Source organism: Pinus tabuliformis, chromosome 6, assembly GCF_031772625.1.
Source record: "Pinus tabuliformis cultivar Carrire ecotype Pingquan chromosome 6, CPIR1, whole genome shotgun sequence".
NCBI lineage: Eukaryota > Viridiplantae > Streptophyta > Pinopsida > Pinales > Pinaceae > Pinus > Pinus tabuliformis.
Window position 1 is genome coordinate 1,241,721,384 of NC_142292.1, and position 26,112 is coordinate 1,241,747,495.

Consider the following 26,112-nt stretch of genomic DNA (forward strand, 5'->3'; position numbering starts at 1 on the left):
TGGTTGTTTTTAAAGTATAAAGTTGGGCAGAATACACTACATCTTCTTCCTCCTCCTCCAACCATAAAGGTAAATCATGCTCTAGAGATGGCTGAGAAGGAGGGTATAGGACTAACTACTTGGACATATGCCCATTCTTGATGGCCATATTTCCAGCTTTGCAGCTAATGTAAGCATCGGCAGTGGCCAACCATGGTCTCCCAAGGATGAGAGGGTAACCAGGAAGCTTAGCCTTAGGTTGGAGAACTAGGAATTTTGTAGGGTACTCCCAAGAGTCAATGGAGGCCATCACATCCTCCACAATCCCCTTAGTGGTTATTGTGGAGCGGTCTGCAAGTTGCAGAACTGTTGTGGTCTTCCTCAATGAACCTTGGAGGTTGAGCTTGAGAATGGTGTCAGTCATCACATTAATGGCAACCCCAAGATCGATCAAAGTGTGTGGGACAATGGTGCCATTGATGTGCACATCTACTACAGGGCTTTCAGGGTCCAAATACTTTGGACAGATTACTTGCCCCAACATTAAGTCGGAAAGTTGTCCAATGACATTAATGGTAGGGGCATCCCTTCTTCGCCTCCCTGGATGCTTGAAGCACTTCTCCTTAATCAACTTATTGTAAATAGGAACATATTTTATTGCTTGGAGAAGTGGAATCTTTACACATAGATTTTTCAATTCTCCTAGAAGTTCAGTCTCTTCTAGTGTAATTTTTCAATTCTCCTAGAAGTTCAGTCTCTTCTAGTGTAGGATGGAGTGGTTGGGTTAATCTCTCAGGAAAGGGTGGATTCAATTTAATAATGTTTTCCTCTCTTTCTTCCTCAACCTCCCTAGGTGGAGTTCGAGGTTGGTTATCTGGGAGAACTCTCCTAGATCTCAAGTTAATATCCTGGATTTCCACAACATATGTTGAATATGATGTCTCTCCACTATATACTTGTTGAGCCTGTCTGTTGTTCAAGTTCAGAGTTGGTTGGGCAGGCATCTGTGGTTGCTTGGGTGGAGCAGAGTGTAGCAGCTGCGGTTGGGCAGGTGGTGGAGGCAATAAAGCTGGAGCATTGTTATATTAGGGCCTCCACCCCTGGGGTGGTGCATTCCACTGAGGTTGTGGCAGAGCATATGGTTTAAATGACTGGTTGGCTGGCTGGGAGTGATACTGAGATGCAAAGGACCAAGGAGGGGGTGTAGACCAAGAAGGATGAGGAGGGGGTCCCCAAGAAGGTATGGCTATGGTTTGGTTTGGGTTGTAATATGCATGGGATGACCCTTGCATGCCCTACTGGTATGGTCTAGGCCCATGAGGTCTCCTTTTTTTTATGTAATAGAGTTTTTCAGTGACCCCTTCAGCTCCTTGATATACAACTTTGAGTCCAGGAAAAGAAAGACACTTGTCTGTGGAGTGGTTTTCTTTACAGACTGAGAAAATTTCAATAGAATTCAATGGACATTCATTCCTAGGATGCCTCCTGGTGCATCTAGGACAAAAAATGGCCAAGGCTCTCTTTGCTTCCTCCTGCTTTCTCTTAATGTGTATAGTGTTGATTTGAAAAGTAAGGGTTTGCAACATCTCACCCTTGAAATCTTCCAGCATGTTTCCAATTTCACCCTTGATGGGTGAGTTGGAAGAGGATGTACTGACCATAGGTTGACTACCCCTAGCCTTTTTCCTAGCTACCCTAGAATGGTTTCTAAAGAAAATCTTTATATCCTCATAGGGTAATTGGTAGATATCTCCTCCTGCTAACAAGTGTAGGGTATCCAGAAGATCTTCCCTTACTCCCCTAAGCAGGACCAACTTTAGTGACTCAGGGTTAAGTGTGCTCTTGGCCCTTTTGTAACTAAGTTGGAATCTTTCTTCGTAATCCTCTAGGGATTCATCATTGCCTATGGTCCTCCTAAAATTTTTCTCTTTAGTATACTTTGACCGACAGTAATCTCGATAATTGTTGTTAAAGACTTATTGCATCTGAGCCCAAGTTGTGATGTTATCCCCAGGTAAACCCATGGACCAACGCAATGCTGCATCGTTGAGGGTAGATGGAAATAATTTTAGCTTCTGCTCATCATCTGTATAGTCATAGGTTCGGCATATAACATCAAACTCAAATAGGAAAGTGTCGGGGTCTTCTGTGGTCAAGCCATGGAAATGAGGTAGGGTTGAGGGGCTTATATTTTTCATCTTAGTGTCCCCATTGGTTTCCCTGATGGGGAAGGCACCCTCAACTCTCTCTCTATTACCATTGGTTCAGTAGGAATGGGTTCTTCTTCTTCTTCTTCCCCTGTAGGTTCTTCAAATATTTCAGGTTGCTCACCTAAGGGTTCCTCCAGTTCACAACCACCGAAGAAGAGGGAAGGTTGGATGTTTGATGTAGTGGGGGTATTTGGCAAAAATTTCCCTAAGTTATCCCTATTCCTATGAGGCATGAAACAAAATGTTTTTGGTTTGGTTTTGGGTTTTTTTTTCAAACTTGGAAAGTACTTTGCAGAATTGAAATTGTTGATTGAATGAAAACTACTGGCTGAATGAAAAAACTACTTGCTGAATTGAAATCTTGCTTGCAAAATGGAAAGGAAAGCATAAAATGCAGAATGAAAAAAGGAAACAACTAAATTACTTTGTAGAAATAAACTAATGGCAGAATATTGGAGACAAGAAATAGAAGAAAAGAAAGCAGTAATCAAATTTTACTCAGACACCTCCGTGGCAATGGTGCCAAAAAGTGATGAGCGCCAGTATTGCAGTAAGAATGTTGCAACTCCTGGACTACCATATTTACTTTATCAACCCGAGGTTCGTACAAACATGGAGGTGACAATGCTCACAAGTGATGGTTCTGCCGGTTGTCACTTTTAAGATGGCGAGAGACCACTGGGGTTTTCAAGCTAGACTTATATGGATTCAGAAGAAGCTTGATTTCTTGATGGAAGAAAGGTAATTCTACTCAAAGAGAGAGCTACTCTACTGCAATAATGGAGAAGACCGAAATTCAATTCTAAATCACACCATTTCCTGATTAACTGCTAAGAAACTATGCTTTGCAAAAATGATAAATTAACATGAACCAAATGCTACTATCTAAGTATAGAAGTAAGAAGCATCAGACATCACTAATGTGCAAGTAAAGAGATTGAAATAAATCTATTTTTGTCTTTTCATGCAAAATCAAGTATGAAAACTAATTTCTTATCGTGATGTGGCAGGTGAATTAAAGATGTTTGAGGATGGATGGAAGGGTTAGGAGATGGTTGGATGGTGTGGGAGACCCTTGGGAGGATTTTGGTGACTTCCTATAGGTTTTCCCTCAATTCGGCCTCAAAACAGACCATTTCAGGAAAACCTACAAGATGCACTAGAAACTTGCAGGATTCCCTGTAAACCTACAGGATACAACCAAGATAAAAATGTGAGGTGTTGGAGGTGATGGAAGGCTTAGGAAAGGTGGTTGATTGGTGGAATGGAGTGGGAGAAGGTCTAGGATCACTCAGAAGTCAACAACAAATATAGGAGATGGTTGGATTAGCTTAGTGTGCTTGGAAGAATTTCTATGAAAAATGATGAAAACTAGTGAAGGTGATGGTGAAAACAAGGGATGGCTACGGTGGATGGAGTGGAAGGTGGTTGCTGGCTATGAAGTATTTGTCTCCTCCTGAAGCACCTTCTCTGCATAAAACATGTATATTTTCCAAAAAGCTATGTAAACAAGAAACATTCTCATAAACTAGAAAAGAAGAATTAATGAACTAATTGCCTACATTATGCATGAGGAAAGTTGCTGAAAGGAATGAAAGCATGGATGAGATCTATTGCAAAAATGAAGATGAAAAAGATGACAATGAAGTCCTACTTTGAAAAATTGACCAAATGCTAATTTAAAGACAACAAACTCCAAAGCTTATAAAAGAAATAGAAATATGTGTTTTTGGGGCTGCATAAGGGTCCCTTCCTCAAGTCATGATCCTAGAGGGAGGAAGTGAGGCTAAGACACCTGTTGAAAACCTTATGGTTCTCGTTTTATCCCTGCTAGCCTGCTACTGAAGTAAGGCACAAATGGAAGCAAACTAATAAACAACCAATCCAATCTACACTAGTTGCAATGGAAATGCATATAAAAGAAAATTAACAATGAAGCTATGAAACTAAACTAAACATACATATACAAGAAAGAGGAGCTTTGGCTGCTAGGGTTGGGCCCTAACCCAAGAGCTTCAATCCTATGAGTTAACTCAGTGTTGGCTCAAAACAAAACTCATTCTTATTACCAAAACAAAAAATTACATCAATAACACTTTCACAAGTCTGGAACTCAAAAATAGCTTAGAGTTTTACAACAAAAATTCAAATCCTAATGAGGCTCTAGGCCTCTCTACTTATAAAACTAAAGCCCCCAACGAATTCCTTAAAATTAGGGAGGCTCAACTCCCGAACTCGAGATAAACTATCTCTTTTTCTCTCAGTTGCTCGAATGCCTTCTAATTCTCATTGCTTGGCTGCTTGCACTCCGAGTTGGTGTGATGGATGGAGGAATATTTGAATGGCGGACAAGTAAATGAGGAGGATTTACCTCCTACAATCCCTCTCCCTTGTCCCATTCGAGTTTTAACCTTAGTATTTGGAAAAATTCATTGATTTTCTCCTTCAATCTTGCATTCAATGCATATTAGTCCACTAGGCATAATATCCAACTCTAACTCATGTCATAAACAAAATATAATAAAAAACATGTAATAAGTTGTGAGAAAAGTTGGTTTGACTAAGCTAGGAGGTGAATTAACGCCCATATAATTACCCAATGATGAATCTCATCATCCTGCACCACAATTTATAATTTAGCATCAATCTATGCATAACATATACATCAAATGTTGAAATAAGAAATTATTTTTCTTAATTACCTGCACCTCTTGCCAGTTAATCACATGTCTAGGATCATACACATATTTTTTTAACAAAGACATGTGGAACACATTATGAACTCAAATATGACTAGGTAATGCCAATCGATAGGTTACTGACTCGATTCTTTCCAAGATTTGGAAAGGTCCACAATATTGAGGCGCCAATTTGGCACAACTATCCCATCACAGGGTGCTTCTTTTCGGTTTGACTCTGATGTAGACATGATCCCCTATTTGGTATTATTTATATGTGTTATGCTCTTAACCTGCAAAGTAATACCCAAACACAGAATATGCGAAGAAAAGATACCCAGAACACAGAATATGCGAAGAAAAGATACCCATAACACAGAATAGCAATGATTTTATTATTTAGAGAGAAATGTTCACAGGCCTCTTCGAGGGGGCAACCTCCAATAGAGCAGAGCTCGATTACAAAAACAAGACACCATACTCCTCGCAGGGAGTCTCTATCCTTTATATATGACTCATACATGCAATACCACGGGCCAATACCGTGGGTTTTATTAATACCATCTATCTAATACTACCGCCCATTTGCAACTAACTGTGCTCCCGTCATTAATTGCGGGTTAACCACTTACAAATATTAATATGGGCTTTATTGACTCTTGACTATGACGTGATCCCATGACATAAATAAGGGGGTTAAGGTGGGACCCTAACATGCCCTCCCCCTTAAGACTAGCCTTGTCCTCAAGGCTGAAGCTGCGGAAATTGCTGAAGAATAGTGGCTGGTTCCCAAGTTGCATCTTCCGGAGAGGTGTCTTTCCATTTGACGAGGACTTCCTTAATCATGCGGCCGCGCAGGTGCTTGTCTCGTGTGTCTAGAACCTGTTCGGGTTGAAGCCAGATTGACCCTTCTTCGTCTAATTCAGGTAGACTGGTTTGAACTCGGCAATTGTTCCCAATCACTTTCTTGAGGCACGATACATGGAAAACTGGATGGATTTTTGCCGTAGGTGGCAAAGCCAACTTGTAAGCCACTTCTCCAATGCGCTGAAGTACTTGGTATGCTCCATAGAATTTTGGAGAGAGCTTTTGACAACCCTTATCTTCGAGTGATGTTTGCTTATATGGTTGCAGCCTCAAAAAGACCTGATCCCCTTCTTGAAATTGGCACTCTGAGCGATGTTGGTCGGCCTGTTGCTTCATGCGGTTCTGAGCTTGATGAAGATTCTCGCAAAGATGGGCGAGCATGGTTGCGCGGTGTTGTAGGAGTTGATCCACTGCTTGTACTTTGGAGCATCCCTTGAGATAAGAAGTAGGGGAAGGCGGAAGTTGACCATAGACTGCTTCATAGGGAGTCATTTTGGTGGTGGCATGATAGTTGGTGTTATACCACCATTCAGCCAGAGGTAACCACTGTGCCCAAAGGTGTTGCTTTTCTGAAGTGAAACACCTAAGGTAGGTTTCTAGACATTTGTTGACGGCTTCGGTTTGATCATCTGTTTGCGGATGATATGAAGTATTGAGTTTGAGTTGAGTGCCTTGTATTCTGAAGAGTTCCTGCCAAAAATTGCTGGTGAAGATCGGGTCACGGTCGGACACTATAGAAGTGGGCATGCCATGTAATTTGAAGATCTGATCCATGAAAGTTTGAGCCACCAAGGTTGGTGTAAATGGGTGGGGTAGGGCGCAGAAATGAGCATACTTCGACAGTCGGTCCACAACCACCATGATGACTGACTTGTTCCCTGACTTTGGAAGACCTGCAATGAAATCCATAGAAACCTCCGTCCAAATTGAGGTCGGAATGGGCAATGGTTGTAAGGTGCCTGGTGTGTTTACGGTTTCCCCTTTGTGGTGTTGACAGACATCACATTCGGCTATGAAAGTAAGGACGTCCTTTTTCATGCTTGTCCAAAAGAATGATCTTCTGGTGCGAGCATACGTCTTCTGAAAGCCCGAATGTCTTGCAATGGGAGATGAGTGCAATTCTGCCAAAAGGCGACTTTTGAGGGTAGATGTTGGTGATATTACGACTCTGTCCTTGTAGCGAAGAATATCATTTTGCCACGAGTAGCCCTTGCTGGAATTAGGATCTACCTGCAATTGAGAAATGAGTTGGGAGAGCCCTGGGTGTGAAAACCATTCCCTGCAAGCCTCTTCAATCCAGTTTGGAATGGGAAGGGAAATTGCGAGTAGAGTACTTTCCTCCTCAAATTGGCGCGATAATGCATCTGCTACACTGTTGTCTTGCCCTTTCTTGTAAATGATCTCATAATCATATCCCAACATTTTGGCTAACCATTTATTTTGTTGTGGGGAGGATAGGCATTGCTCCAAAAAATATTTAAGACTGTGATGATCTGTGCGGATTTGGAAACGTCGCCCCAATAAGTAAGGTCGCCAGGTCTCGACTGCATGTAAGATGGCCATCATCTCCTTCTCGTAGGCAGATTGGCCCAGATTCCTCCCACTGAGTTGTTGGCTTGTGAAGGCCAATGGTCGCCCTTCCTGCATTAAGACCGCCCCAATACCTGTACTCGAAGCATCACATTCAATGACAAAGGATTTGGTGAAGTCAGGTAGTGCTAAGACTGGAGTGGTACACATGGCGTTTTTTAGAGCAGTAAATGCCTGTTGTGCTTCCTCGGTCCAGAAGAAGGAATTTTTTTTTAGGAGTTGAGTGAGGGGCTTCGCTATGCGGCCATAGTTGCGGAAAAATTTACGATAATAGCCTGTGAGACCCAAAAATCCTCTCAAGCTCTTCAAAGTCTTAGGTTGAGGCCATTCTTGCATTGCCTGGATCTTTTTGGGGTCCACCTTGACACCTTCACGCCCCACAATGTGGCCCAAATACTCAACTTCTTCCATGCCAAACGAACACTTAGACATCTTGACAAATAATTTGTGCTTGCGGAGCAGTTGCAAGAGTAGATCTATATGTTGAAGATGTGCCGCCCAAGTGCCACTATAGATGAGAATGTCATCGAAGAAGACAAGGACAAATTTTCTGAGATATGGTTTGAGGATGTGATTCATAAGACTCTGAAAAGTAGAAGGGGCATTACAGAGACCAAATGGCATGACCAGGAACTCATAATGGCCTTCATGAGTTCTGAAAGCCGTCTTGGGAATGTCGACTTCCTTCATGCGAATTTGGTGGTAGCCGGAGCGAAGATCCAACTTAGTGAAGAATTGAGCCCCATTGAGTTCGTCCAGCAAATCGTCAACCACCGGAATGGGAAATTTATCTTTGACTGTCAACTTGTTGAGGGCCCTGAAGTCGGGACACATCCGCCACTCCCCGTCTTTCTTGAGGACCATGACCACTGGGGATGAATAAGGACTAATGCTGGGACGAATGACACCTGCTTCCAACAATTCCTTGATGATTTTTTCTATTTCATTCTTTTGAGTGAACGGGTATCTGTATGGCCGCACATTTGGGGGTTGGGCCCCTGGAACCAAGGTGATGCTATGATCATGTTCCCCTCGCAAGGGTGGAAGCTCATGAGGTTTGTCAAAGACCGTCCAATGGTTATTTAAAATCTGCTGCATCTCAGGATGAATTGGCAGAGACCTGGTTTCGACTACCTGGATGGCATTAAATTGAGCTACCACTCCATGATGGCCCTTTTTTAACAATTTTTCAATCCGATGCGAGCTGATGACAGAGGGGGCTCCCACCTGGAGGCCACGGAGGGTATGTGTGGAGTTGTTCTGCTTAAAACTCATATATAACTCCTGGAAATCCATTGTGATTGGCCCAAGGGTGTGGAGCCATTCAGCGCCCAGGACAATGTCGCATCCCCCCATGTGTATGGCAAACATGTGGGTTTTCAACTGATAATCCCCCATTTGAAGTTTGACATTTTCACAGCGGCCTTCACATTTCATTGTGCCCCCATCTGCAATTTGGACTTGGAAGTTAGAAACTGCCCGTACAAAACAATGCGCTGCTTTGGTGATTTTTTGATGGATGAAATTATGGGTACTTCCACTATCAATCAAGACTATTACTGGGAGATGTTTAAGAAAACCCCTGATTTTGAGAGTTTGAGGGGAAGAGATTCCTGCCAACGCATTGAGCGAAATAACTGGTTCGTCAGATACAATCTCCTTTTGGTTGTCTTCTTCGATCGCCTCCGGTTCCTCAAGAGGTGGATCTTCCTCGGAGGAGCTGTAGTCAGTGGCATCTATTTGAACAAACTTGGGCTCCTTGCATTTATGACCAGGGGAATATTTTTCATCACAGTAGTAACATAGTCCTTGCTTCCTTCTTTCGGCCATTTCCTGAGGTGACACCTTTTGGACCTTAAGTGTCTGAGTCGTGTTGTGAGCTTGTGGGGGACAACCTTTAGTGGGGAAATTGGGGCAGCTGTATTGGGCTGTCATGGCACGTTCCACCTTACGGGCTACCTGGCAAGCCTCCGTCCATGTGGGAGGGTGGTGGAGTAGAACTTGAGCTTTGATGGCTTCTTTAAGACCACTGATAAAACATTCCGTGTAGAACTCATCTGAGATATGCTGAGTGCGGAAGGCTAAGGCTTCAAAAGCGGTGATATATTCATCCACTGTACCCGTCTGTCGGAGCTTAGTGAGACGGCCCAAAAAGGAGTCTCCCTGTTCAAAGCGATCTCAAAGAGCTTTGGCAAATTGGGCCCAACTCGGAAAAGGTCCATTGCGACGTTGATGCCATTCCGCCCATTGCCATCATTCATTGTCCAAGTACATGGTCCCCACTCCAAGATTAGTACAATCATCTTGGAGACTATTCAATTTGAAATACTGGTCCATTTGTGCTAGCCATGTGGACGGGTGAGAACCGTCAAATTTTTGCATATCCAACTTGGGAGGTCGCTGACTGGGTGGTGAATGGGTGTGCCAGACGTGAGGAGAGTGGCTAGACTCACCCTCATGGTGTTCATGGTCATTATACGGTTCCTCGAGAGCTGGCTCCTTGCCCTTATCGAGTGCTTGCCGTACCTGGCTAGTTAGTCCGCTAATCATAGTTTTGAGCTCGTTCATATCTGTTTCAAGTTTGTCTAGCCTTTCATTGGCCATTGCTTGAGCTCTAGTTTCTACCAAACACCAACTTGATGAAAAATTGGGACCGCCAATTTTTTTTTTTTTTTTTTCTAATAAATTGAATGGTTTTTTTTTTTTTTTTGGAAAACTCCTAACGGAGTTTTACTCCTTCTTGATCAATACTGCAATCGCCAAATCCTCAAAATGTCAATGCCGCCAAAATTCCTGCGAAAATTATATCTAGGTACAGGAACCCTTCACAACTACTCCGATCTAGTGGATCTGAGAGATCTGAATGGTGGAACAACTGCTGCTGCTGATCTGATGGAGCTGCGGGACTGATGTCTGCTGCTGCTGCACTTGCTGATCTGGAATAGATGATGTGTGATCCCCCGATAGAAAGGGAACTATGGTCTTGAGGAGTGTCAGGTGCTACAGATCGCAATATACATAAGGGTCTGACAGTAGTACTCGGCCCAATGTTTCAGGGCTCTAACTAAGGAGGATCGACTGTACCCTTAGCCGTACAACCCGACTACCCTATCATACGGGCGAGTAATCTCTCCGAGTGCTGTTCTCGGTGTACTGTAGCCACAAGACGGCCGAAGGTTTATCTATGGCAAGGTTTCAAGGGAGCTAGGGGGCTTCCTATATACCCAGAGGGTACGTGGAAGACAGTCCGTGCGCGGTTCTATCTAATGCGCTACTACTCGAAGGGGTACCCACAGGGGTTACAAGGGAGTCCAACAGACGTGACCACCTCTTGTATTTCCTGCGTGCATGCCTCCCCAAATCCGCAGGTTTATGCGCTTAACGACAGATCCCGTGGTTTAAAGACGCCAGAACACGTCTCTAGCCAAATTTTTTTTTGCTAAAAATTGGAGATCCCACCGAGCCCTGGAAAGTGCTCTGATACCACTTGTTATGCTCTTAACCTGCAAAGTAATACCCAAACACAGAATATGCGAAGAAAAGATACCCAGAACACAGAATATGCGAAGAAAAGATACCCAGAACACAGAATAGCAATGATTTTATTATTCAGAGAGAAATGTTCACAGGCCTCTTCGAGGGGGCAACCTCTAATATAGCAGAGCTTGATTACAAAAACAAGACACCATACTCCTCGCAGGGAGTCTCTATCCTTTATATATGACTCATACATGCAATACCACGGGCCAATACCGTGGGTTTTATTAATACCATCTATCTAATACTACCACCCATTTGCAACTAACTGTGGTCCCGTCATTAATTGCGGGTTAACCACTTACAAATATTAATATGGGCTTTATTGACTCTTGACTATGACGTGATCCCATGACATAAATAAGGGGGTTAGGGTGGGACCCTAACAATATGTTCTCCTTTTATCTACATACACCTTCTGCCTGTCTTAGGCAACCTTTAAATTCTGAAAAACCTTTCTTACCGCTTGTTCCATTTCCGCTAACATGTCAGGCCCCAACTCTAATTTATCCGCGGGGTTATACCAGTTGATAGGCACCCTACATTTTCGCAAAAGGACTCATCTTCAAGGATTCATGGTAGTTGTTATTATAAGGAAACTCAAATAAGTGGAGATATTCTTCCCACTTGGTTGGTTTTTGCATTACATACATATGCAACATATCTTCCATTACTTGATTAACACACTTAGTTTTTCCATCAGTCTGAGGGTGATAGGTGGTACTAAATTGAATTTGTGTAGCCAAACTCGTAAGAAGGGCATTTTAAAATGCTGATGTAAATTTTACATCTTTGTCTGAGATCATTACCTGAGGTATCCCATGTAGTCAAAATACTTCCTTCATAAATATATCTGCAATTTCAACAACTTTAAATGTGGATTTAACTGGTATAAAATGAGTTGTTTTGCTGAGTTTATCTACTACTACCAAGATAGAATCATTTTTTTTCTTAGTTTTTGGTAAACCGGTAACAAAGTCCAAAGTAATTGTGTCCCATTTCCACTCTAGTATGGGTAAAGGATGGAGTAATCCAACAGGGTGTTGATGCTCTGCTTTTACCTGTAGGCATTCCATACACTTTGCAAAATATTTAGTAATATCTTTTTGATGCCTGGCCAGAAGTATTCCTGCTTAATTGCAAAGAATAGGTTTTGATAGCTTGGGTGGGCTGCATAAGGGTTCTTATGAAACTCATCTAACATGAATTGTTTGATAGCGATTTGATTGGGAACGTATATCCTACCTCTAAAGGTTAACATGTATTCATTGTTTATACTATACTCAGTTTGTTGATTCGAGTTTTGTGTGTGTCTTGCTTGCTGCCATAGGAATCTATATTCAAGGTCCCACTAAGTAGTTTCTTTAATTTTTGCAGTAAAGTCAGTCTTCATTCGACTATATGAAATATCCTATACGTAGTGTGTCTTTCTTCTTAGTGCGTCAACCACTAGATTCTCCTTAACTTAAGGTGTTTTATCTCAAACTCAAATTCGCTCAGAAAAGCAGTTCACCTAGCTTGACAAGAATTCAAATTAGGATGGTTAAATTTTTTTGTTAAACTACTGTGATCAGTCATCAAAAGAAATTTCTTTCCCAACAAGTAATGTCACCAAACCTTTAATGCGTGAACTACTGCAGTTAATTCCAAGTCATAAGTAGAGTATCGTTGTTCGTGTTCTTTTAGCTTATGATATTCGTAAGTTATCACCTTTCCTTCCTACATCAACACTCCTCCAATTCCTTCTAGACTCACATCAATGCACACTGTGTATTCTTTTTCTGGATCTGCTACCTTTAATATAGGGGCGGTGGTTAATGCATGCTTCAACTTCTCAAAGCTTTTCTAGCACTTGGCTATCCAATTAAAAGATTTTCCCTTTTTTTGAAGTGAGGTTATAGGATATGCAATCCTAGAGAATCCTTGTATAAAACGACGGTAATAACCTGCCAGCCCCATGAAAGATCGAATGTTAGCAAATTTTTTAGGGACAATCCATTCCATGATAGTTCAGATATTTTCAGGATCCATCGCTATGCCCTCTGATGAAATAATATGTCCTAAATATTGAATTTTATCTTTGAAAAAATTACATTCGCTGTATTTGGCATAAAGTTGATTGTCCCGTAGGGTCTACAATACTATCCTCAAATGTTTCTTATGGTCCTCCATATGCTTGAAGTAGATTATAATATCATCGATAAAAATCAAGACAAACTTATCTAAATACGGATGAAATATACCATTCATGAGACTCATGAAAGTAGTAGGGGTATTGGTAAGCTTGAAGGGAAATACCATGAACTCGTAATGACCATAGCGAGTTCAAAACATTGTTTTACAGATGTCTTCATCTTTAATATGAATATGATGATATCCAAAACATAAATCTATTTTTGAGAATACACTTGCTCCCTTAACTTGATCAAATAGATCGTCAATACGGGGTAGAGGGTATTTGTTCTTAATGGTGAGCTTGTTTAACTGTCTATAATCAATACATAATCGCAACGTACCATCCTTCTTCCATACAAAAAGTATAGGCACTCCCCAAGGTGACACACTTGGTCATAACCTTTATCTAGAAGCTCTTGCAACTACATCTTGAGTTCTGTTAACTCAGGTATACTCATGCGATAAGGGGTTTTGGACACAAGGGCTGCTCCTGGAACTAATTCAATAGTAAAATCAATATCTCGTTTAGGGGGCAGCCCAGGTATTTCCTCTGGGAATACATCAATGAATTCTTGTATTATTGGCAGATTTTCCAAGGAAGGAGTCTTATCCTTAGAGTTAGTATAACCCACTTGTACAACATAAATTTGACAACCCTTCTGGATACATTTCCCTAGCTACTTGGCTGTAATTGGTCGTAGCTTGAGAACTCTTTTTATTCCCTGGATTTCTCGTCTAGACTCCTCTTCATCAAGGAAGTTAATGGTTTTTTCTTTGCAGTCCACTAAGGACTAATGTTTTTCTAACCAATCCATTCCTATTAGTACATCATACGATCCTAAAGGTAATATGTTTAGGTCCATTTGAATATGTTGTTCTCCTATTTTAATAGAACAATTTTCAATCTTAGCATTTACTCTCCATTTAGCTCTTGTAGCTAATGGCACCAACCATGGATTTATAAATTTCATCACTTGTAAATGGCACTTTTCCACTATTTTTGGACTAATGTAACTTAGACTTGTGCTTGGATCTACTAAAATATAAATATAGTGGCTAGATATGTTACTTTCTAGTTCTACCATGGTGGGCTGATATTTTGCTTTATTATCATCCAAACCTACATTTATTCTAGGCATGCTTCTAGCTACTTCACCCACAGTAGAGGCTTCCTGAACATCAGTAACCTACTCAACTCGCGCATGATGAGGACAATTCTTATAATAATGGGGTTCTCCTCATCCCCAACATTGTAGAGGGGGATTTTTCTGTTGGTTGTTTTCTGGTTTGTTTACTACATCAATTTTCTTGTTTTTAGCTTGTACATTAGCTTTTTGTGGATTCCTTCCAGTAAACTTGGTTTGAGGTCTCCAGTGTGCAATTTTTCCACTTGCAATTTTTGTGTTCCTTCTGTTGTTCAGAAAGCCTTTCTATCCCATTTTAAAGGACCCATGCTGAGTGCCCTCTCCCCTTTGCTTCATTTGCTGGTAACATAGTCTAGCTTTTCAAACTGCCTCATTCATCATTTTGGATTATCAAATTCCAGGTTTTCCCTCATAAAGGCAGGTAAACTACTAGTGAACTGCTACACCTTCACCTTCTCTTCCTGGATATATGGAACATATCTCAGTAGAGAGGTAAATCAAGTTACAAACTCATCCATTGTTAACTGTCCTAACCTCAAGTCATGAAACTCCCTTTCTTTTTCATCATAGAATCGTTTGGTAAGATATTTGTCTTTAAAATGTTTTTGGAATTCCATCCAAGTCACTTCTTGTTCCTCTATTTTCTGGATAGTTTTAATCTCCTCCCACCATAGGGTAGCTTTACCCTGTAATTGGTATATTTCTAATCGAGCTTTAATATTTTCACCATACTTGTAGATCTGGAAGTATTTATTCATATTAATCAACCAGGCTTCAACTTCTTCCTCAACCTCACCATCAAAGTTTGGAGGTTTTATTTTCTTGAATTCCCCTTGCAGTTCAATTTTTTTCCTTTTATTTTCTTTTCCTTCAGAGACATTATCAGATCTTCCCTCAGATTCTGCATGACCTTCCTTCTATCTAAAGGTATTGGTCTTGTTCCCCTCACCAGAAATTGGGTTGGGCTCCCATTGATTTTGTTTATCTGATAAGTTTTTCAATATCTTTTCCTGTTCTTGTCTTAATTTTTCATTGTCAGCCCTCAAGTTACTCATTTCAACGTGCAACTGCTGAACAATTTCTAGTAGTGCATCATTTTCTTGACGGACTCTTCTCCCAATTGTATCCACATTTCTGGATTGGCCTTGCCATACGATGCCTCTAGCCAGTTTGGGGGTCCAACTCCTCATCGCATCCTGCTCCTGATTTGTTTCTCTGCCTCTCTATGTGCATTAACACAATAATGGTTTCTTAGTTATCCATGATTAGCCAAAATGTTGAAACCTTTGCACTGATACCACTTGTAACATGCTTTAACCTCACTTTTTTTTTTTGATTTACTCACATAACTATATTACCATAGATACATTAGAAACATATATTTCCATATGTAATAAAATGTTGTAGGCACATTATTTGTTCATAAATACTTAGTTACATAGGTTACATAATTTATCACCCTAAGGTGCTATCAAATCATATGTGTAGAGGCCCTTTAATGACATTAAATATTTTTATTACATACATTATGTTTGCCCCCTAGTTGGAGTGGGTGTCAGGCTATATAGTCTTTTCTACACCTCGCTACAATCAGAGGTAATGTCTCGAATTCTGAGCTAGGACATCTGTGACACATTCCACTGTTGATGTGATTAGGGTTTGATCTAACGGTTTTTCTTCATACCGTTCAGTTCAGGTAACCACCACCTTCGCTTGCCCATAGCATTTATCATTTTCCTCCTACAAAGTTCAGTAATATGGTTCTGCGACCACTCTATGTCTATCCAACTTTACTTACTAGGGAGACTGTTGTAAATCATTCTTGCAAATGTTGCTAGGGTTATTGTCGTGAGTTTGATAAGTTTGAGAGCATAAAAGATGTTAACTTATGGTTTCGATCCGTTCTTTTCCGTTCAGGTAACTTATTGTTATGGTTAATATGGAGAATCATGGTTTTGGATTCAACACAGTCATCTTCATTGGCCCAAAACAGGTAACCCCTATACCCAAGTGGATTCGCTATTGCCATGCTTGAAAATGTGGTTAAAATTTGTTTCTGAACCTGCTTGACTTATATTGACAGGTTTTTTAACTTCTTTCTTTTATGCATTCAAAATGTTAATGAGTATGTATATATTTTTGAACTACTCTTGATTAGCTTTTATTCATATTAGGCAAGTCTGAGCATATGCTTATTTTACCATGTTTCTTTTGGAATGTTTACTATTCAAAGTCCAAAATCTTAATCGGTTGAACTCAAACTGATTCCGAGAACTGTTTAGTTTCAGTTTTCTCAAGACTAAATTGGTTCCTACACTACTTAATCAGTTACAATTTTAAGGTAGTTCAATGAGTTTAATTCTTGCAATTCATATTTCTTAGGTATGAATTATTGTCCCCAGTTAATCTGGGAGGATATGATAAGAAAAGGAAATTGTAGCATTGGTAAATTAACTGTGAAAAATCGGCGAAGGAAGGTTCTAGGTTTTTAGGACTTAGTCCCTCAGCCTTTGGTGTTATTTTCATCGTTTAGATGTTGGACCATCTTTGATGGAGTCATAGACTCTTGTGTCGAGACTAACCAACACCCTTTAAATTAACTACGACAGGTGACAGATAACACATAAACCCCTTTTCTAAGAAATCATTTCAACAAGTTCATTACCAAAGATTCTGAATAACAAACATGTATAATCCTGTATATTCGAGTCCTACAGTCTTCTATAAAATAATCATATATTTATATTGCAATAGACTTTCTAGTACTGGAATCATTCTATTACAATAAACTTTCTAGTACTGTAACTTTTAACCACAAAACTCTGCATTTCACCCAACAATATTTATATATAATTCTAACAATTCTGCATGTTCTTGGCACAATAATAGAATTCATATCACAACCCAATACTCAAGAATTTATTACAACATCTAAGTAAATAAAAACAATAAAGTTGTAGATCACTTATTTGTTTTCCTGTTTGTTTTATGTTATGCTATTTGTGGAAGATTGTCTTCCCAACCTAGATTCGACAATAACATCCAGAATCTCCCTCGAGCTCCTTGCTCCAAGAAATTCCTTGATTATAATATCAAGATATTGCGTCTGAACCTCGAGACTGATAGTCCAGTTCAGGGATATTTTCCAATTTGACAATGTAAAGGGTTCCACTTTTTGAAACCATCTCAGGAACTCCTTTATGCTTAACAATACTCCACTTCATGTAGAGACCATCTTAGGAACTCCTTTATGCTTAAAAGTACTCCACTTCCTGTAGAGATCGTTGCTCCTTTTCCTAGGGAAAGCAAAAAATCAAAAGAGAAAACAACCAACCCCCTCCTTTCCTCCTTTCTCAAGAGAAGGGAGGTTAGTAACTATTGTCTTGTTAATTGTTTGCAACTATTTGGAGGTTCTTGGAATTTGCTTCACGATTCTTCCAATGACTAGTTTGTTTGTACCACTTTATTATCTTTTAAATATTTACATATCAGTTGTGCCTTTACTAGACCCTTCCCGAGTCTTATGTTCAAGTATAAAACATAATTCAAATGTTTTTTCAAAAATAAGTAAAACAAAAGTTACTGCAGTAATTGCTGCATCCAGGGGCGTTACACTTCTTTTTTTTATAATTTTTTTTTTTTTTTAACTTTTTTTTTTTTTTTAAAATATATTTATATATATATTTTTCGTTTTGAAAAGTTACAACCAAATGTGGTTGTTCACCTCTTTGGGGTATAATATAGAATATATGTCTACTTATGTGTCTTTGAATTGGTGAATTTTCTCCATGTAAAAACTAAAACTTACCATTCACATAAAGAGATTTTGTATTCCTTTTGTTCTTCTTTTACCTTGAAAATACCATGGGCAATTACCATGGGTTGCTTTTTTTTTTCCTTTTGAAAAGTTACAACCCTACTGAAACATGACTATTCACCTCTTTGGGGTATAATATAAAATCACCTCTTTGGGGTATAATATAAAATATATGTCCACTTATGTGTCTTTGACTCGGTGAATTTTCTCCATGTAAAAGGTAAAACTTACCTTTCACATAAAGAGATTTTTTATTCATTTTGTTCTTCTTTTACCTTGAAAATACCATGGGAAATTACCATGGGTTGCTAAAACCACAAGCTTGTAAACCACTTAATGAAGAATTAAGATAATTTTATCTACTCTTCCTTCCCTGACGTATAGTTTTAAAGATATTTGGCAAGATTCTCTTTTGACATTATCATGCACTTTTTATCAATAATGTAGAACCTTTTTATATATATGAATGTTCTCCTTCAAAATTTACATCACTATTTTTGTTACTAGAACCATTGAAATGTCAATGGCTACATATATATATATATATAGATATACATATATAATTCTTTTCTTTTATAATTTTTTGTTCCAATTTTTTTTTTACTTTTTTTGTAAAGTGGCCAAGGGCCTGACCGGAAATGGAGAAACTCCAACTCGTGTAGCAAAACACTTTAGTTGGAACGACAAGTTGATGGCCAAAGGTTGGGATCTGCCAATGTGGCTCTGATACCAATGTAATGACCAAAAGTCGTATATGCAGCGAGAATTTTTAAAATACTTCAAAGACATAAATGTCCATTGTAAGCCATGTATCTGTATATTGAATTGATGAGATATCAGATAATTACAATGAGGGTTAGGGTTTGCTTATATACCCTAGGCAGGTACCTTTTCACCAACGATTATGTCGTTAAGAACATACCTTTTCATTAACTAGTTACTAATTAATCATTATTTATTTATTATTATTATAGTTTTACATCATATATATATATATATATATATATATATATTTTATTCATAACAAGAACCTTCGTATCTGAGAGGGGAGTTATTTGCTTGGAGGCTTCCCCCTAAACATGAGTGAATTCTTCCTGGATAGGTCCTGACATAAGGACACAGTAATGTATAGTGAAATCCTCCAACCGATGGTGCATCTGGGTATTTCCCTGTGGACCCTCTCTTGATAATATGCATCCCCCCTTCAAACTTGCATCCACTGATGAGGCATGTTGGTAACAAAAGTAGAACTAAAAGACTAGAGATAGAGGTCAAAAAAACTGGCATGCTCCAGAGTATAAAATGGGTGCTACGTTATATAAATACCAGCCAAAGGACCTTCACCAAAAATGGGTCTATTCAGAAAGGAGCATAGAAATGGCATCACAAGATTGAGGGGGAAGAGGACGACATATCTCCACTCCCACCAAAACACCATCTAAACCCAAAAAAGAGTTTGCTATAAGTCCAAGGGGAAAACATAGACTGCATTATTGATAGAATGGGTGAGGAGTTAAGGTTTAACAATAAGAAAGACAATTGAGGCACATAGCCATGGTCGGTATTCTCATCGTGACGAAATTGGAAATTTAAATTATATTTTTTCATCCTAAAAGATGACAAGTTGAATTCACTAAATGATAGATTGGTTGGTCCCCTTAGAGGCACCCATTCAACCCCCTATGATGACTATATAATGTGACAAGTGCTCCTCATCTAGGAAATTCATTTTGGTATCATCATCTATGTTTCTACAAGCTTGAGAAGGGAAACAGAAGGATAACATATGTGAAAAATGTGGAGGTTTGTTTCTTGATATTGTTTTGGTCAGTTGTCATGATTATTATTATGTTTATCAATATTTTTGATGGACATTGGATTCTCTCTCATAAGGAAATAATTTTTGGGTTTCCCCTTTGTGGGTTTTGCCTTGGCCTCATGCCTAATTCTTTGTGTCTCTTATTCATTATCTCACTCTGGATTTTACTGCTCATTTAATGTTTGATAGTTGTAATTTTATTTTGTGTAAATGCTTGATGATGTTATGAATAATGGATAATTCTTGACAAAACTAATCATTAGAAGTAGTTACATGTTGAAGAAAATATTATTCTATCTGTGCCCCCAAAAAACAACAAAAGTCCTGACTGGTAAGGCAAAAATGTGGTGAAAACAACCTCACAACAACACCACCACATCGAAACTACACCACACCCCACTTCTAATACCCAGAACACACTTTGCAAGTGATTTACCCTCAAAATAGTCAGATTGGGAGCAGGGGGTTCGATATCAAACTCCTTCACACAAGTCCGCAACTCATATTTTGCATAATTGGTATGCCACATTCTCTCGCTTGAGAGAATATATACCATATTATTCAAGGTTTAATGATATGGTCTTGTAAGAACTTTGTTGCATTTAACATCTCAGGGCATCCTTTCATATCCCTCGGTCCATTGGCTAGGTGGGACGGCAGCAACCTGCCCCAACCCCCCACCCCCTCTTCTATCTTGAGAGCCACCCTATTGAGGACTAACTTATTAATTTTAATTTTAATTTTAATTTTAATAATAAAATTGTTAAAATCATTCAAATACACACTCATGTTTTCTCACCATCTATCTTTTTCCTCTTGAAACTTATGAATGGAATTGTTTCTTTCCTCCCTCCAAAAATTATGAATATAATTGTTTTGTAGCGACTAAAATCGTCACAACAATTAATTTTTATTTTCATCAAATAAAATTATGGATTTTTTTCTCTCTTAGATATAAAATTATGAATTTACTGTGAAGAGTTTTACAAATAATGTGTGTGAAAATTAAAAACCTAATTTTGTTATTTCATATGAAATCAAAATGTACAATCCCTTCACTGCAAATGCAGTCTAATAATAACCTAATCTTGCCATGAAACTTATTATCAAAAATTACATCAGAAAGGCCAAAAAATTGTCTACCTCATGAAAGGATTGGTAGAATCAAACAGATTGAAGGATAGATGAATGACTAAAACATTCCTGTGAAATTCCAAAGTAGAGACAAATCCATCATCTATGAGAAGAACTTGCTTAGAAAGAAAATTTGCAATGACGTTGTTCTCCCTATATACACAATAAATATAATATCATCATGTTGTTCCTAATATTGTCAAAATTTCCATTGCCATGCTTCTAAATGAAGGATCCAGAGTTCATTTCTTCCATTAAACCATTCCAATAATATCTTTGAATTCCCTGCCAATTTGAATATTCTGACCTATTTCCAAATAATTACATGCATAACTATCCGCATCGCCATTAGCTCTACCACAAAGTGTGTTCCTTTGCCCACTCCTAGCTTACATTTAATCATTACCTGGTCCTCTAAATATATAATTACCCCAACTCCACATCTTCCACTTTGACTAGCCCCATCAAAGAATCCCCACACCGAACCATCATTAAGCACCAAACTCTTCTCAACTCATTTCCTTTTACTCTCAATAGTTTTTTCATGTTCTAGATTCGCCACTCCTATGCTATGTGAAATAGCTTAGGAATGGATTACATAGTTTTGGAAAAGAAATTTATCCCTTCCTAGCCACACACCTTAAAAAAAATGATTGGAAGAAATTTAAATGAAGAAGCCTTATATATCTATATCCAGTTGAATAAACACTCTTCCACATAGTTTCCCAACCACTAATCATTTAAACTAGAAGCAGATATCACATTATGCCAAAAAACTTTTACAAAAGGTCAAAAAATGAATAGATGATCAATGGATTCACTATCATTTGCACAAATAAAACATATCCCTAGTGTTGAAAATGTAACTAGTTTCGGTCTTCATAATTATTGTTACACTCATTTCAATATATAAAATGTGTAACAAGCAAGAGAAGAAAAGAAAAAGTTATTATTATTAAAGCATGGGTTTCACGCTCTTTATTGATGGTCTTCTAGGTAAAAACATGTTCTTCATGCTTCTAAGGTTTGTTAGGTTTAGGATTTATTGTCGTCAGTCAAACGAGCCAACATCATGTTTATAAGACCCTTTCGAGAAAAATGTAATTGGAAAAACAATTTATTTTGAGTCTAGAAAGTCCTAGAAACTCCAAAAGTACAAGTCAGCCCTAAGAGTTACAAGTTGGCTTAAAGGAGGGAATTCGACCCCTTTGAAAGGCTATATAAAGAAGCAGCTCGACCTCATTTAGCACTCACTCATCCACAAGTTCGATCTATCAGGAAAGGATTTGATTTTTAGTTGGGAAGCTAGAAAAAAGAAGAGTGAAGGTCTAAGAGAAGAAAGAAGGACGAAATATATTTTTTTTTGGCTCTGTCTCTCTTACACATGCAAAATTATAGGGTTTCAGGTGCTACAGAAGGAAGTCAAAGTTGCATGTCCAAGTTCCAATAGGTCAAAGTGCAGAATCTTGTAGTTGGAAAGAAGAATACCCTGCCTTGATCTCATTGAACTTAGGAGGAGTTGTCTTAATCTAGGAAGGTCTCAGGAGAAAGCAAAATTAAGCTATATGTGGAAGTTGCAAGGCCATAATTCGAGGGTTGCAGTTGCAGGACAAGTTGTAGTATTGAAGTTGGTAGGTCAAAGTTGTAGTTTGAAGCTAGTTGGTGCAAAATCAGGGAAAGACTTGTTAGAGGGATGACTTGGTACTTCTAGAAGGACTTGGTCTAGGGTTTGGGTCTTTGTGTCTCATTTTGAAGAAGATTCTATAAGAAGAGAAGAGTTTATCGGGTTTTCCCCTTAGAGGGGTTTTCCCTAGTTGAGATCCTAATTTTTGTGCCCTCTTTTGTTGTTGTTTCATTATTTATATTTGTTTGATGAAAAGATCTAACTAAAGAAGAGAAAAATATTAACTAAGCTCACAAGAAAATATTAACGAAAAAGGGAAATTGAATTAATAAGTTGCCACATTTCACATTTTCCAACATGGTATTAGAGCTAAAGTGAACAAGGAAGGAAATTGGAAGGACACTAGAAGAAATTACTTGTCAAGGGGAAGGAAAAAGAAAAATATCAAGGAAATCTTGTAGAAGACCTCAAGAAGGATTTCCTCTTGAAGGAATCTAGTTAAAGACTCATTGGTAGACCTATTTAAAGGAAGCATCAAAATATTTTATCATTCATCACTATTGAAGTTGTTGTTGGAGGAATCCTAGGGAAAATATTTCAAGGAAGGCTCTCCAAGGATCTTGAAGACATCAAGAAGGTTGGAGACATCATGTTTGAATCTACAGATCATATGGGTTCTTTATGCAAGGAGAGAAATAAGCTCGTTGGAGCATCACATTATCTGGCATGGAAGAAAAGGGTTGACCTAATACTCACAGAACAAGAAGTATTGGAGTAAGTTTTTGGGGAACTTATTCAACCTAGCAAAGGCAAGACACAAGAACTAGCAAAGTACAAGAAAGAGGATGGTAAGGGCTCAAAGGATCTGTTGAAGCCCCAAAAATCGGGTCGACAACAAGGGGGATACCCACCCAGTCCGGACCTTGGTTGGCAGCTCCTTATCCGTTTGGTATAGCGGGTCCGACTGGGGATAATGGGACCAGTTTCCCAATCTAAGGGTGTGTGTGTGTGTGCAGAGTTGGATGTTGCTGATCTAAGAATACTTAAAGCTAATCTAATTCAAACTTTTAAACTGACTTTATGCTATTGTAATCTAATGAAAAACAACACATATAATCTATGCTAACCCGGGGTGTATCTCTTCTATTATGCGATCTAAAAAGATTTCAGACAATAACTCGTAATAAAGATCATTCAACTATCATAAGAATGGAAATCAATTAAGATAAACCACTTTGCATAAAAAGTTAGGCAAAACAGTTGTGAACAACATATCGCATAATAAGTTATTCATATATCAGACATAAATAAATGACTCCACCATACAAAAGTGCCAAATGGTAACTCACACATTCATGCAATAACATATAAACAACTACAGACTGTATATCACTTTAGGAATATAAGCAGAAATGGCCAAGAGATAAAAATACCATTTATGACTGGTCCTACTCATAAGCTTCAAGCAAAAATGATTTATCTCTACTTGTTCTAACATCTACTAAGAGCACAGAAGTGCAACATCAGTAGCAGATATCAAATGCAAACATTAATAAAACTTGATCCATCCATTCATCAAAACCCCCTCTGAGGGTGCAGAAGTGCATGTTTTGAGGACAAGTTTTTGACAAATTTCTGGACCCTTCTCTAAATTCATGAGAAGGGTTAAAATACTACTTCCTAATTCTAATAATAGTTTATTTACAAAATTTTAGGATGCGGTTTTCAAATGACCGTCCTTTTTCTAATCTAACCTTTTAAGAAAAAACAACATTCTAAATAAGGCTATTTCTGAATCTGATCTTTAAAGCGGCAAGTGTTCATCATGGGCTTGAGGAGAGTCGGTTGGCTGACTTCTGCTTTGAGCTGGGCTGAGAAAACACAATCTATGAGAGCTGGCACTACTTTCTCGGCCACATTTATGATACATTTCATAGTCATCTGCTGACTATGCGGCTTCACTAAGTATGCCCAGTAACACTCCCAATCTAACCTGTTTAGTGCTTGGATCGCTTTTCCCTTTTCCTGCGCCTTCTGCTTCCATTCTGCTTCCAGTCGTAGTTTATTTGGTAGATACCCCGGGGTGGTCTCTTCAATTAAATTTGCTCTGTGCAAATTTTCATTTACACAGTCGATAAGAATGCTTGCTTGCGTGGCCGCTATTTCCGCTGCTTGTTCCGCCTCTCTGATCTGATCGTCCCACTTGTTAAAGAGTAGCTCTTTATGACTCTCATTTATTCTGGGTGCACTTGCTCTTTTTCTCTTGTCTTCATCCTGCCAAGCCAAGTACTCCGTCACTCGTTTGTCAATCTGATCATAGTCAGCTCGCAAGTCTACCACTTGATTGGTGATTTTATCACTCAGCTCGCAATAATGACTCCACTGTGATATCTTCCGTCCCAACTCTTCCTGTTGCTGCAGTAGTTGTTCATTTAAGCTAATAGACTTTGAAATAAATTCTGTAAGCTTAGGCTCATCTTTGTGCATTTCTTGTAAAATTTGTAATTGTTTTCCTTTCTCGTCTAGACTTCTTTGATAGCCTATCTGCATCTGCTGAAAGTCTTCCTGCAACTTCTCGAGCTGTTTGTGAACTTCAATATTAGCATTGGCTTGTTGCAATTGTCGTTGTAGTAGCTGTATTTGATCTTCTTGTTCTTTCAACAGTTGCTGAACTTCCGATGCCTTGTCAATAGTTGCAGAAGCATATGCTCCTGCGATCTGAGACAATTTAGTGAGATTTTCAGTTGGGTTATTGTTGGGGTCTTTCCATAAGACGTCCAATTGTTCAGCATCTTGTGACAGTGTATTTTCTAGTTTTCTTTTCTTTCTCTGTCTTCTTACAACTGCTTTATGTTGGGGACTATAGAATACGTCCAGTGGGGGAATTTCTTCTACATTAAGTAGAAGCTCAGAAGGTGGAGCGATAGGAATGTGCTTCGTTTCTGTGACACTGCTGACTATGGTCGAAACCACTTCTTGTGCTACCTGTGTATTGCTCACAGGCGTTCTTGGGCTTGCTCTTCAAGATTGATCAGCTCGTTGAAGGTTTCCCATTCTTTGTCTAATTCTGTCGTGACGGGTGGTGCTTTAATGATGAGAGGGGGGACATCTCTTGGTGGGGAGGCGATAACCTGCTGTTGCGACATTGCACTTGACTGAGCCGTGTCTTTAGCTGTTTCATCGTTCTTTCCTTGGTCGCTTCCAGACCCTTTAGAATGTTCAGATACTCCTTGCGCAGTGTTAGATTTAGATCTGGAAGTGCTTGAGTTCCCACTGAGGCTAACGCTTGGAGTTGGTTCTCTGTCAGGCAGTCGCATCTTTTCTAGAGGAACACTGGCTAGTCTTCTTTCCCTGTATAGCATGAATCTTTGGAGGTCATCTGGAGACAATTTCGACTCAGCTTCCTGCAAAATTTCCTGGAGTGAGCTTTTATTCTGAAATAAATCATCAAATAAATCTTTCTTTCCAACAAATACTTTTATTTTAACGTTCGTTGTGAAATCTTGGGCAACTTCATTTGGGTCAAATGGAATTGCC

At 39.0% G+C, this 26,112-nt stretch overlaps 1 long non-coding RNA gene across 5 annotated transcripts in view; it reads left to right on the forward strand.

Moving 5' to 3' along the window:
• Nucleotides 1-26,112, forward strand: part of LOC149263178 (uncharacterized) — a 122,253-nt gene that overhangs the window by 12,226 nt on the left and 83,915 nt on the right. For all 5 annotated transcript variants that reach the window (XR_016249635.1, XR_016249632.1, XR_016249630.1 and 2 more), the window contains one exon: nucleotides 16,099-16,174. This is a non-coding gene — a long non-coding RNA (uncharacterized LOC149263178). The remainder of the gene's footprint in view (nucleotides 1-16,098; nucleotides 16,175-26,112) is intronic.